The sequence below is a fragment of the Boleophthalmus pectinirostris genome, unplaced genomic scaffold (genome assembly GCF_026225935.1).
Source record: "Boleophthalmus pectinirostris isolate CB_2022bp ecotype Guang Dong unplaced genomic scaffold, ASM2622593v1 HiC_scaffold_10, whole genome shotgun sequence".
Taxonomy (NCBI): domain Eukaryota; kingdom Metazoa; phylum Chordata; class Actinopteri; order Gobiiformes; family Gobiidae; genus Boleophthalmus; species Boleophthalmus pectinirostris.
In genome coordinates this window covers 22,731,502-22,745,759 of record NW_026570971.1, presented here as the reverse complement: position 1 = coordinate 22,745,759, position 14,258 = coordinate 22,731,502, and the positions used below count along the sequence as shown (strand labels likewise).

Genomic DNA, 14,258 nt, shown 5'->3' with positions numbered 1-14,258 from the left:
CCCCTTCTTCCTTCTCTTCCTCCTCTTTTTCCTCCTCATCTTCTGTCTCTCCCTATTCCCCTCCTCTGTGAGCTGCCCTGGGATATGTTTTCATGGGTTTAAAATCAAATGTCAAAAATTGCTGACCCTTATTGAGTATAGCTGTCAATCATATTTCAGTCTTTAGTCTGTCTTTTTCATTGACATCGTGCTATATCTGGGCATATGATAAAAACAATTATAACATTTTCATGAAAAATCATAATGGATTTCAATATTGCTTTCCTGAACATAAAAAATATAGTAAAATACTTGTTTAGGCCTCAAAAATATGAACTCCAAATTACATGTTTTCCTGTATTGGTTGTTCACATTTCATTTACAAACACCCAAGGTGATCATTGTTGGTTAATCCAGATTAAAATCATATTAATTGCATAGCTGTGTTCATGATAATATGGTTTAATGGACCAACACGTGTAGTTTAAAATGTTTAACTGGTGATGTTGAAGGTAATAGTAGGAGGAATATGTATTTGAAGTGAGACCTCTGTACTGTGCATAGGGTTTGACTCACAGGTGAGACACTTGTGTGGTTTCAGATGAGAATACAGAAGTGGTTGAGTCACCAGAACAAGAGATGAGCACTCGAGTTGTGTAATCCTGTTCAGCTGTTGGACAAAATAAAACCATTTTGCTTGTCACCATGGTTTCATAAACTGTTAGATATGTGCCAGCAGCTATGGGTCCTAGAAGAACGCACTGTGGACAGCAAAACTCACAAATCTGCCATCACATTTGACACAGAAAGGACATAGAAAGAGCTAATGATGACTATTGTTCAGTTACCCCAAAAACACCAACATAAATTAAAAAGACTAGGCTTAGAACTGGACAAAGAGTTTTCATAAATAATTCAAGAGTTTCATAAAAAATTCAATATACAAAATAGCCTACATAATGTCTTTAGTAATGTTTTGTCACACTTAGATTAGACTATTTCAGGGCCAGAGTGTGTGCACATACAGTACATACACAGTCAATTTTCAACTTTTTTTTGGTAATTGAATACTGTAATAATTGAGTAATTGCGCAGCCCAACTATATATACTATATATACTTTTTTCTCACTCTGACCAAAGTTCCACCCACTGACCCCCCTCTCCATCCAAAACCACTGTACTAGGTGGAGGCACATGGTTGTGGAGGTAAAAGAAAATCCTTGGTAAAGCAGTGCTCACATCATGAAATCAAGAATATCAAGAAAATACGGTGGCTAATGCAGTACAGTTAAAGTATTTTGTTGCTTTTCCTCTGCGTTGTGTGCATGTGCAGATTGACACCCAATGATAAAAAAACTAATCCTAAAATTCTACTGCATCACTATTATAAAATAATGGTAAATGGTAAATAGTCACATTTTTATATAGCGTTTTTCCACCTTCAAGGCACTCAAAGCACTTTACAACAAGGAACCACTCACCCATTCACACACACACTCATACACTAATGTATGCAGACACTGGGGGTGAATTAGGTTAAGTGTTTTGCCCAAGGACACAACAACAGCATTCATCTGTGGGAGCTGGAATCACAATTTGTGAGTCAGAGGATCCGACCACTCAACCAATGATGTTTATGTCAAGAGCAGGATATAAAATACTAGACTATACTATATTCTCACATCAGATGCTTAAATTACAGGTCAATAATCTGATAACTATGGAAATCAGACAATGATCAGTTTTTAGCGTGCACTTAAAAACCCACCGTCAATAATGTTTTGCCAATATGTTTGAAAGTAGAGAATAGAAACACCAGTCGTCTCCCGGTGCTTGAATAAAAGTGACTTTTGTGTGAAATATTTTGCAGGTTAGAGATGAATGTGGAAGAGATGGTTGAGTGTATTGTGTCTCAGGGCTGCAGTCACAAAGATGGCGTCCTTGTAAAGTGCAGCTCCTCCAGAGTCAAGGCTCAGTCTGGTGATTGTAAAGTTTATCACTGCTGAGAGCCTGCAGGGGGCTGAGAGGAGAAGGGGGAGACTGGGACATAATACAGAAGGACCATAGAGTTATCAGGATATGTTTGGAGGCTAAAATATAGTAAAAAGAGCTAAGGTAATCTGTAAGTATGAAGTATTTGAAAACTGAGGAGCTGTACTTAATTTTTACTGTCTTAAAAATGTGATAAACAGATCTAGTTCATTTTAAATGGTTTGCAGTGGTCCAATGTTATTCCTCACTTACTGTATGCATTCAAAACATCGTAATTATTCACCATGATGAGTTTATAAGTGCTGTTCACAACTCTCAGAGACCAGTGCAGAGTTTGGGGTAATGCCTCTAATGTGCATGCTAACACGCACATCCTGATTATCGAACAATGAAATGCTTTCTATTTGGATGAAGGCAGCAAGCAGAGACTTATTTTGATATCAAGAACTGCTTATACAAAATGTCTGTAGTTAAGAAAGAAAAAAAATAAAAATAATAATACAGAACCTTTAATTTAATTTTACAAAACTGCTTTTCAGGAAACTACTTTTATCATTGCCAGGAGGGTTTGGCCCAAAATGTGCTTGGCAGGATCATTTTCAGTGGTTTGCAAATCTGTAGTAAAAATAATTGATTTGATTTTTTTAAATAACTTTGATTGCCATAGTTTCTACTCTGTAAATTTATATATTCTTTTGGTTACAGTCCAAGTTTAAAGGGACGGTTCGGAATTTTGGACAAAGGGCCTTATTTCCTAGTGAGCCAGGGTGTTGGAGACGTGTGGAGACACTTTTTAAATTATTCCATCCAGTCCTTGTATTTACAGAGGTCGCTGGTGCTAGGCTAGTGCATGTTAATGGCCATAGTTATCCTGCCACTAAAAACTATCTTACCCACTCCACAAAACACCCGAAGCAAATCTATTATAATGCCAGACTGTTAATGTCATTGTCTGTGTTGATAGAATAATGCTAGAAATAAAACTAACCTTGCATCGCATGAATTGTCGCATGTTGAGGGACTATTTTCTCATATATCAGTCCGCTACTGCCAAGCTTTCTATCAAGAAGTACAACTCACTGCTGCTGCTCAGACATAAATCCTTCAAATGCAAGGTTGGTTTTACTTCTAAAATGATTGTATCGATGGATACATTTACATTCACAGTCTGGCGTTATAATTAGGATAATTATGGCCATTGACATGCACTAGCCTAACACCAACGACCTTTGCAAATACAAGGACTGGATGGAATATTTAAAAAGTGTCTCCACATGTCTCCAACACTCTGGCTCACTAGGAAATGAGGTCCTGTGTCCAAAATTCCGAACTGTCCCTTTAATATGGTTTTACTAGGCATATTTTAGTTGCAATATGTAATTTTTCTGGAGAAGGGTCCGCCACCTGCTTGTTTTGATTGAGGAGATGTTATTTCATTGTCTAATAGGTTCCACAGTACAGCATTAAACGTACTATCTATCTACAATATGAAACCATTTTTTAAGGTATATAAAGCAATAAAAACACCTGTAACTGAATTAATCCTTAATGTTTAGTGAAATAGAAATATCATAGACCAGACGTGTCAAACTCAGGCCCGGGGGCCAAATTTGGCCCACGATAGAATTATATTTGGCCCACGAGATCATATCCAATATGTATTAGAGCTGGCCCGCCGGCTACAGATAGACTATAGAGACATTATTTATTTAAACTTTAGTTATTATTTTATATGCTTGTTCTGGATTTAGTGTTTAAGCAAAACTATTATTAAACATTTATTTTAGTAAGAAAAAGTGTAACATTACATATCTCGAAAGAAGAGAAAATATGCAGATTTTGCTGAAATTTTTCAATAAATATTTAGTTTGACTTAGTCCCAGTTTTTAATTTTGGCCCTCTGTGAATTTGAGTTTGACACCCCTGTCCTAGGCAAAGCAAAACATCACTATTGCAACAAGCAATTCAACCATTTATATCTAAATAAAACCCTTGCATACATCAAAACATTAATCATTGTCTTGTTTATTGTAAACTATAGCCCAACATAATTTCTAGAGGGGAGTTCGCCACCTGCTTGTTTTGATTGAGATGTTATTGCTTTGCCCAAAAGGTTCCATAGTACAGCTTTAAACTTACTACCTCATTGAGAGACAGTCCAGCTTACAATATGACACCAGGTTTTTAAAGTATAAGGCAATAAAAACACCTGTAATTGAATAAATGCAAGTTTAGTGCCACACAGAGGAATGCAAAAACATCACCATGGCAACAAGCAATTCAACTATTTACACCTAAACCCTTAAAGACATCTAAACATTAATTATTGTCTTGCTTATTGCAGACTATGGCCCATTGTCTTTGGCTATGTCCAGACTCCACTCTTTCTACAGCTGATAAGGAAACTTCATTACCCAGTGTGGCGTGCGCAGTAATTACAAGTACATGGAGGAGAGGGAGAGCTCTGGGCAGTGTGTGTGACCGGATTGGCTGTTCATATCATCTCTATCCATTTGGTTCTGGACTTAACAAGCGTGCAAATCTGGACAGCCTAATAAGATTCTCCAAAGCACATCCACGGATTATGTAATTAAAAAGGGACCCAATTGATTTTTCGTGCTTCTTTTCATCCCAAAAGAAAAAGACTCCTCGACTGCATTCGGCCAGGTCCACACTATATGTCACCATTAGGAATAAACGGGTCTGAATCAAGACTTCATTTGAATCATGGAACACTTAAAGGTCCCATATTACACTATTTTATGATCTATGTTCTTGAGTTTCCTCATTAAAAACATACCTAGAGTTGTGTTTTTTTCATTCACACATGTTTCGTCCATGTTCAGAGTTCTTCTCTCAAACACCTTGTGAATGTCATGTGGAAATACAGGAAGTGCCCCACTCCATGCACTTTCACTAGAATCATTTAGATGATTTCAACCCTGGAATTGTTGATCTTTACTGAACTAAAGCCAACAGGTAATTGTTAACTTGTCTATTTTGCATTTATTCATTTAAAGGTGTTTTTAATTGCTCAAAAATACAATTTCAGCTGTGGGTGGGGTTGCCTCTCCACAGATCTAACCAATATCTTGGCATGGTGCTGGTGTCATCTTGTGTCTCCATGGAAAAAGAGAAGTTTAATGCCACACAGTGCCAAGTTTAATGTCATCCAGGCAATAACACCACCACAGAGATAAGCAGGTGCGGGACCTTTAAAGGTGCACTGTGTGACTTTTCTGGAGGGGATCAGCAGCCAGTTTGTCTCCATGGAGATGTTAATGCTAGGTTTAAATTGTCCCCAGTATGGCATTAAACTAATCTGTCTTCATTCAGCTACAGGTTTTATTTATTGCTCAAACATATCTTAAAAAACATCATTCCTTACTGTGAGTCGGGTCGCCTCTCCACAAATATGACCTGTAATTTGTCTTGCAGGCCATGTGAAACATTCTAGTCACATCTCCATGGAGACAAGCAGGTAACGGTCCCTCCACCAGACTGTGCTCCTTTAAGTAAAAGAACAGCCCTTTCTCCCAGTCCGCTCATACTAATACGACTTTATAATCCATTTGAGGGTTCATTTGTAGGTGTATTACTGATAATTCATTATTGATTCATAGCTAATGAGACTTTTAAATAGTTGTATTAATTTTACATTCAGATTGGTTTGCACTGAGACTTGGACTTTTACAGGGCTGTGCAGAGCTCCAAGCCTATTTGAGTGCAGTAATTAGAACTGGTGGCAATGTCAACATCCCTCCAATCTCCTGGGCCGGTCCAGTCAGCAGTGGTTACGCCTGGCCGTGCTTCATCAAGAACTGGTTTCCCAGTAAAAGTCATTATCTAGAGCAGTGATTCTCAAACTGTGGGACTTGTACATATGATGGGCACATTATGGAGGATTTGTAGTCCTTTACAAAAATCTCAGCAGTGTCTGTTATACGTTCAGTTGCTGGTTTAGGCCTTTATGTTTAGACCATAGTCTGTATAAAGAAGTGGACTAAGGGAGTGTGGTGTCACCCATAGCGTTCAACTCCAGTCAAATGAAGCTCACAAGGGTAGGAGTTATGGAAGAGAATTTGGAGCTGAGTTCAATATTAGGAATAGGAATTTATTTACAGACAAAACAGCAAAATAAAAACACCAGGTTCATGTAGGGTTAGGGTTAGCTATGTTCTAGTTTACTCTTTATTTTGTTACAGTAAGTTTAGTCCTGGTTTAGATATTGTACTTCTCTGGTACTTCTTTTAGTCCTGTTTTTTACCTGATTATAGTCCTGGGTTGTCACTGAAACTCAGATTGAAATTTATACCAAAACTGGTATTGAAGCTAGATACTCATTTGAGGAAGCAACAATTCTGAAAATAATAACAGAAAATTTCTGAACTTCCAGATGAGTGTTAAAACGATGATGTCAAATTTTAAAATAGCTTTCATCTATATGAGAAGTACTGTAAGACCATGTGACAATATTCAAGAAACGACTAATATTTTGTGTTGCAAATAGTAATAAAAGGGAGTTTTTATTGTGGTATCGAAGAAGGGATTGATATTTTGTTGTACTGAAATCAAGTTTGGAATTTTAGTATCATGACGATGCAAGTCTTGGTTTGTTTTTTCAACATTCTTTACCATTGTGATCTTATTATATGCATTAGCATTGCACTAGAAATATTACTGGTATTATTAATAACTGGTGTAAAACTCCCTGAATATTGCACGACGTCTGACTATGGTTTATTCCCTGTTTAGTTCAATGTGAGGCCACACAGCTGCTGCCTTTAGTTCACTTTGTGTGTGCTGCTCCTCGGCCTTGTGAAAAAATGATTTAAGTCGTCCTTGATCACTGAAATAGGCCTGACCTTACACGGGTTTTCACTCTGGGCCTGTTCTAAGTTTGTGTTTTAGTCTTCAAATATTCATGCCAGTGCATACCTTATGAAAGCGTGCAAGATTTATGGAACAGATGAACACCATACAAAAGAATAAGAGGTTTATGCATCATTGTCTGCTATTGTTAATTTCAAACAGAAAACTCATCTACAGTATTTGCCAATCAACACTATAGTGTATCACTGCACAAATTGAGGCAAGTGATTTTTGACAGCTAACAAAAAACTGCATTTAACTACATGACACAAAATTGTTATGTTGTTACCTCATCAAAAACATACCTGTAGTTGCATTTTGTTTCATTCGCAAGTGTTTGAGTAACCCCTTATTATTAGTCTGTCTACATACAAGTTGGAGCAGAGTGTTCAGTTTGAGAGGACTAAAAATGCAGGGTTTGTGTGTTAAACATGTTAAAAATAAAACACAGCTCCAGGTATGTTTTTGATGGGGTAACAACATTATGACATAGATCAGAAAATGGCGTGATACGAGCCCGTTAATTATAATTTTACGTGCTGAGTGGGGTTTAAAAATTCTCTGCTTCATAAATGCTTTACTAATTACTAAAATGAAAGTGCCCTCAGGATAAAGGATTTCAGTGCTGCACAATTTAAAATTTGTCTTTATATAGGCCTATATTTTCAGGACACAGTTGTCAAAAGCCTTAAAATGAATTTGTGATGTAGCAGTTCAGTGAGCAGCAGGTGCATGTGGAGGTTGTGAACTGTGTCTTTTGTAGATCACCTCTTCCTCTCATACCACACAGATGCTTCCTCTTTCTTTTTCTAGTGGCGGACCTTCTGTAATAACAGTGAGTTAACACTTCATGGGGGTATTACTGAAGGATACTGAGTGTTATATCTCCCCAATGGGTCCTACTGGTCCTGTACAGTATAATGGTATTACTATGGCCTTAATAAGGATTGCGTATATAAGATAGCATGCATGAACCCAAGACTTCAGTGTGGTTCAAACTAGCTTCAGATTCCACTGTGTTTTCTAAATTGTAAATAGGAAACATTTCTCAACAATTTATTAGCAGGGTTTTATTTGAGGCTTGTGATAGATTTGAGTGGTTGCAGTTGCAAGTTTGTCTGATTATTAGCCCATTATTTAATTGTTGTAAACTTTTTGTAAACTATTGTGAACTTTTGACACTATTAAGGGCCGGTCTCATTTCTAATTTCTGCCCCTACCTCTTCCCCTATCCCCTTGCCCCTTGAAACTGAGCAACAAAGGGTAGGCTACGAATTGGGACACCCCCTCAACAATCACATAAATCAATAGTCTCCGCAGCTTTTACATAAGCAGACGTGACGAGCTTTTGCCTGAAATCCAACATATCATATATATATATATTTATAATATTATTAGTATAAGAATAAATATATGTATGGTATATAATATAATAATAATTTGTGAACTTCTTTGGTCTCTGTGGTCATGGTAGCAGCCATCTTGCCCGTGATTCGCAAGACATTCTGGGAAATTGCTCATACCCCTCTGTTTGGAGTGTGCCTCTAAACATCTTCATTTGGAGGGGTATATAGTCCCACCACTTTCCCCTACCCCTCTGCCATAACGGTAACTGGAAAGTGGCATGGCTACGGGGTGTAAGTTACTGATACACATGTCTTTGATCCCAAATGTTCAAATATTTTTAAGTTTTATTTTTAACTTTCTATATTATACAAGATGGACTCTTGTGAGCTTTAAGCATGTTATAATGCTGTAACTATTTATTATTAGTCTGTCTAAGTCTCCAAATCTCAAAAAATACTCTGTTCCACCTTGTGATGCCATGAAGCTGTTTTCAAATGACTGTGTGATAGGCCTACCACATGACATCACAAGGTGGAAAAGAGTGAACTCAACCTAAATATGTAGGGTTTGTGAGTTAAGCATGTATGAATAAAACAAAACACAACTTCAGCTATGTTTGTGGTGAGGAAACAACTTTATAACGTAGATCAGAAAATAGCGTAATATAGGCCCTTTAACAAACATTATTAAAGTAATTCGGCCTATTTGTAAAAATCATGATTAATCTGAGAACATTACAGTACGAGCTGTGCAAACAAACCTCACAACGCTTTTAAGGAGCCGGTGTCTGATCTTCTCACTTTTATTTACGACTCGTACTATTAGCACCATCTGTCCAATGATCCACACATACACGGCGTTTAGCGGAGCTCCCTTCCTCCCATCCCTCCATCCCTCCCTCCCTCTCTCAGCGGAACCTGGAGCGCTGTGGTCCGTGGCTGCCTCATATCCACTGTTCGCGTGGCGCAGCTTTCCTTCCCTTCTTCTCCTGTCAGCTGATGATGACGTAGAGGAGCGCGCCCATAACCGTGGCCTCGTGCGTGCGTGTGTGTGTGGTTTCAGGGATGATGCGCATGTCTCTATCTGTCTCTATGTGACTTTTATCCAACCTGGGGGCACGCGTTGGAGGAGGGACGCTGTGTGTGTATGTATGGCATAGGGCGCAACCGTTTCACACCTTGGATACGGAGCGAAGACCGGCCTTGTAACGCGCGATAATGAGCCACGGAGGAATAATAATAACTCAAAGTCCTTCGGCGACAGGCAGCGTGCGCCTCTAGACCAATCAGGAAAGCCCTATTTAGCAGAGATCAGATTTAATATTATGGATGTGTAGAAGACAAGGCATTTATCTCCACGCTCAATATAGGCTACTGTAGATTTGCTGCGCAGCGGAGAAAAGGCACAGAAGGAGAAGGAGGCGGTGGAGGAGAGGCAGGAGCGCTGATTCACGGCTGCTGCTCGCACGAGGGAGAGACGAGGAGCGGCTATCTCCAACCTTAAAATACTGACCCCCCGCGCGCCTCCTCCCGTCTCCCTCTGCCCCCCTTCTTCGTCATTGACAGCTCTGCGACCGGGTCAGTCCCTGCGTCCGAGGAGGAGAGGAGCGAGGACAGCGGAGAGAGGGGCTACAGCCGAGGAGAGGAGAGGAAGCGAGGAGAGAGAGAGCGCCTTTTGGACCAGTTTAACCCAATCTTCCGTAGCTTTATCACTGAACTGGACTCTAGAGTGCATGAAGACTACCCAGCTGTGGATATTTTCTTGTTGGTTTGACTCTCCGTTACACGCCACAGTGCAAAGTGAGGCGTAATTAAACACGCGAGGTGGATAGGAGTCTTTCGCAGCGTCCCCACACAGCTCCAACACAAATCCAGGTAGGTTTATGTCAGCGTAACCAACCTGCATACCTTCACACGTTCTTATGATTTTAGTCTAATGACAGTGTTGTTGACGCACATGTTGGCTTGGCGTGATATGAGTGATGAGACGAGGTGATGTCAGCTCGTGCAGCCTCGCAATCTGCTCCGTCCACTGTCCCTTTTCCCATTTCCCCGATCTATTGGCTCAAATGGATTCGTGATAGCGTCTAAATGGGTGTGTCGTTACAATAATTGCCACCGTGGAGACAGTTTTAATCATTATTAGCCCACAGCCCATAAAGCAACGCGAATCATTGATATAAGGCAATATTACGGCGCTTTGATCCCACTGTTGCCATGCCGTAAAATGTTATTTCCTAAAGTGTCATGGTAATTTTACATGTGTTAAGACGCGAGGGCCTATAGCTTGGATAAGTTGTAGAGGGGGTATCTTAGCACCAAGAGGGATTCCCCCCCGTTCAGTTCACTGACAGGCGGCACTGACTGGAGAAACTACTGGGCTGTTGTCCGATGATTAATCTGGAACAGCTGAAGCTCGCGCAGTGCTGAGCGCATGTTTACGCCCAGCTCAAATGCCCTCTTTAAACCGGACCCCCCTTCCCAAAATAGGGGGTAGGAAAGAGGAGACCCGTGAGCAGCCTGCACCCCAGTCACCAAGCCTCCACATAATATGGAAATGCAGAAATCTATAGAGTGAATGGGTGTAATGGGATTGGTCTAATCAGTGTAATCCATAAAGAATTTACATTTACATAAGAAATATATGAATATCTTTATGTAAATTTAATACTACAGTCTTGATTTGAATACTTCAGGCCCTAACGGTGCAATTTCTAAACACAAATCAACAATCATTTGCATCATACACACCAGATTTATTTAGAAAGTGATGCGCAGTTCATAACATCCAAGGCACAACTTGAGACTGTTTTGATTGGTTACTGCATTTCTTCATTCGGCTATAGGATACTTTAAGCCAGATGCTCTTCTTCATGCAATCTACAGGCATTCAAGACAAGACCGTCTACTAAGTTTGTCAATACTGACACAGTAGTAGACTCTATATACTCTATATACTTATACTTTAAATTGGATGAAGTTCATGGGCCTATAGGATTTGTCTGTAGAGTCAACTCTGAGATAAATTAACAAGGCTTTCAAATTGTCAAGACATTAAAGTTGTGCAAATATTGTGCAAAATTGACTCTTGTGAGCTTTAAGCCATGTTATAATATTGTTTCCTCATCAAACATACTTGGAGTTGTGCTTTGTTTATTATTAATTTGTCTATATCTCCAAATGCTCTGTTTTACCTTGTGATGTCATGAGGTGGTCGTGTTAAGGTTAACACCACCTTTTGCTTTTAGTTCAGTAGATATTAACAATTCCGTTACTGAAATTATCCAAATGAATCTAGTGAAAGGCTAAGGAGTTTAAAAACATAGTGGATCTCTTCCTGTATTACCACATGACATCACCGATTGGAACAGAGTGTTTTCTGTTTGAGAGAAGAACTCAGCCTGAATATGCAAGGCTTGTGTTAAACATGTTTGAATGAAATAAAACACAACTCCAGGTAGTTTCTGTTGAGAAAAGTTATAACATAGATCAGAAAAGAGCATAATATGGGCCCTTTAAACCTCTTTAATTACACAGTTCTTTACACTTTTCTGTGATGCAAACAAACTAAAAGAATCAGTAAATGTAGGCCCATCTTAATTGCTCTTCTTAATCTTTTATATTACCAATATGTATTTTCTATGATTCATGTTTGACGTCTTATTTCTTCAAAGTGTCTCCAATTATCTACAGTGGAGGTCAGTTCCCTTCTCAGTTCTCTTTATTTTACAAAACACTTAAAATACCACTAGCTTCGTCACGAAATGCCCCATTGATTAATTACACAATAGCTACTTTCTCCAGACAGCGAGCCCAATATTTATGTCATAGAGAAGTGGTCAGCCAGACAAAAGCTTCACCATCATTTCCTTCCTGATTTATTTTTCTCACACACAGTTCCTCATTTTTAAACAAACTCCTCTCTATTTTTTGCTGAGGGCTCTTGGTTTCAGGTGATGCAGAGACTGTTGCCATGGTAACAGGAGTTGTGGAAAAGGTGAACAACTTTTGCTGTACGTTTTTGAACGCCTAAAATTTCACCTGGATAAACATGATACTCGTCAAGTTTGTGCTTGGTTTTATTAAGCAAATCCTCAGAAAATGTTTGGTACAATTAATGATTTATATATACTATAAGAAAAAATATTTAAACCAAAGGTGCACTGTGTAACTTGTACTTAACTGTTCAGCCTGGGATGTTTTACAGTATGACATTAAACTTGTCTATCTCCATGGAGACAAGCAGGCAAAGGTATAGATCAGTTCGGTGGAGAGGCGGGCTCGCTCATACAAGAATGCAAGTTCTTAAAGGTGTTTCTGAACTATAAAATCATTTAATGAAACAAAGTCTAGACTTTTAATGCCATACTGTGGAACATATCAAGCAAAACTATAACATTTCCCTAAAGACAAAAAAGGTTGCTTACCCTCCACCAGAAAAGATACATAATGCACCTTTAAATAGATTATGAACAGAAAACAAAACTTGATAAAAATATGTTTTCAGTTAGGAACAAGCTAAACCAAATGTTGAGTCAAGTTGAGTTAAAGGTGCACTGTGTAACTTTTCTCTAAGAAGATTGCTTTCCACACCCTACCTTTAAAGCCATGTATCTCCACAGAGAAAGACAGGTGATGCCATAGATATTTAAATGACGGGTCTACGGGTGATGTATGCCAATAGGCCAAGTTAAAGGTCAGATCTGTGGAGAGGCAAGTCTGCTTACATGTTTCAGTTATACATGTTTTTTAAAGATAAAAAAAAAAAAGCAATACCTGAAACTGAGTAAATGCAACGCAGATTGATTTTGGTTTTCTGAAGAAAGCAATTACTTAGAGAAAGACCTAACACCAGAAAACCTTGACAGTGCACCTTGAAGAGCAAAGTTGTGGGACTAAGTGGATCTTTATAACTTTATCACATTAAGTGTAAAAGTGAAAGTGGTTGTGATTTCCTGTTGTTAATGTCATTGGTTGGTGAGCTGGAACCACACTTGTTTCCTGGTGTGTTGCTGACACCTGGGTTTATTTATGGGGTGTTAATAAATCTATTGTTTTTCAAATCTGCCACAGAGTTGTTCAGCACAACCCTTTAAAGCAGCAGTTAAACAAAGCAAAACAATTCTGTAAGATTAACACACATCTGCCCCTTTGTCACAGTTTAAACTCTGAGAAGAGAGTGGAGAAATGGACGCTGTTTTTTTTTTTTTTTTTTTTTTTCAAGTGCCAAAATTATAATCATACTTAAAGGTGCACTGTGTAACATTTTGGTTGGGTGTCCATCACCTGCTTCCACCTGTTTCTATGGAGATGCCATTGCTGTACCTGGAATGTTCCACAGTATGACATTAAACAGCCTTGTCTTCCATTACGGATCGTTTTATAGCTCAAAAATACCTACAAAAACAGGTATTCTGACTGTGAATAGAGTTGCCTCTCCACAGATCTGACCTGTAACTTGGTCTGGTGGTCTGGTTTGGTCTCCAAAGGTTTAATGCCATACTGTGAAATATTCTAGACAAAGCAATAACATCGCCATGGAGAAAAGCATTTGACGGACCCTCCAGCAGAAAAGTTATGCAGTGCAACCTAAATTATTTTTATTTTTATTTTTATTTTTCTCAAATATTTCATAACCATGTTTATCAGCAGATTGAAGGAGATAAACATATTGAAATTAAATACTGAATGGACAATTATGTAAATTTTCCTATATATCTTATGCTGTAAAAATTATTTCTGTTGACATTTTGTATTTTGGTTTTCCAGCCAACAATCCCGTTAGACAGTAAAATGAACTCCTCACTTTGGGATGCCAGATCTTAGGTTTGGGAATATAAAAAATGTATATATTTTTTTCTCATATTCATCAATTACGACTTTTCTTTGTCTTGTTAAAATTCTTTCCTGATGTCTGAACACTGTTTCAAACCCCGTGCTTTTACTCACACAGAAGACTGGCTGTGAACCTCTCGATTAAAAAGCATATCATTGATGAAATTGGGTTTGGACTGATGTTTGCTTTCTCAGTGTTTTTTTTGTGTGTGTAGTGTGGATAGATGTGTGGG

At 38.6% G+C, this 14,258-nt stretch overlaps 1 protein-coding gene across 1 annotated transcript in view; it reads left to right on the top strand.

Moving 5' to 3' along the window:
- The first annotated feature begins 9,267 nt into the window (after positions 1–9,267).
- Positions 9,268–14,258, top strand: part of slc8a3 (solute carrier family 8 member 3) — a 172,942-nt gene continuing 167,951 nt past the window's right edge. Inside the window, exon 1 of the mRNA XM_055161122.1 lies at positions 9,268–10,065. The gene's annotated coding sequence lies outside the window, so the exon portion shown is untranslated. The remainder of the gene's footprint in view (positions 10,066–14,258) is intronic.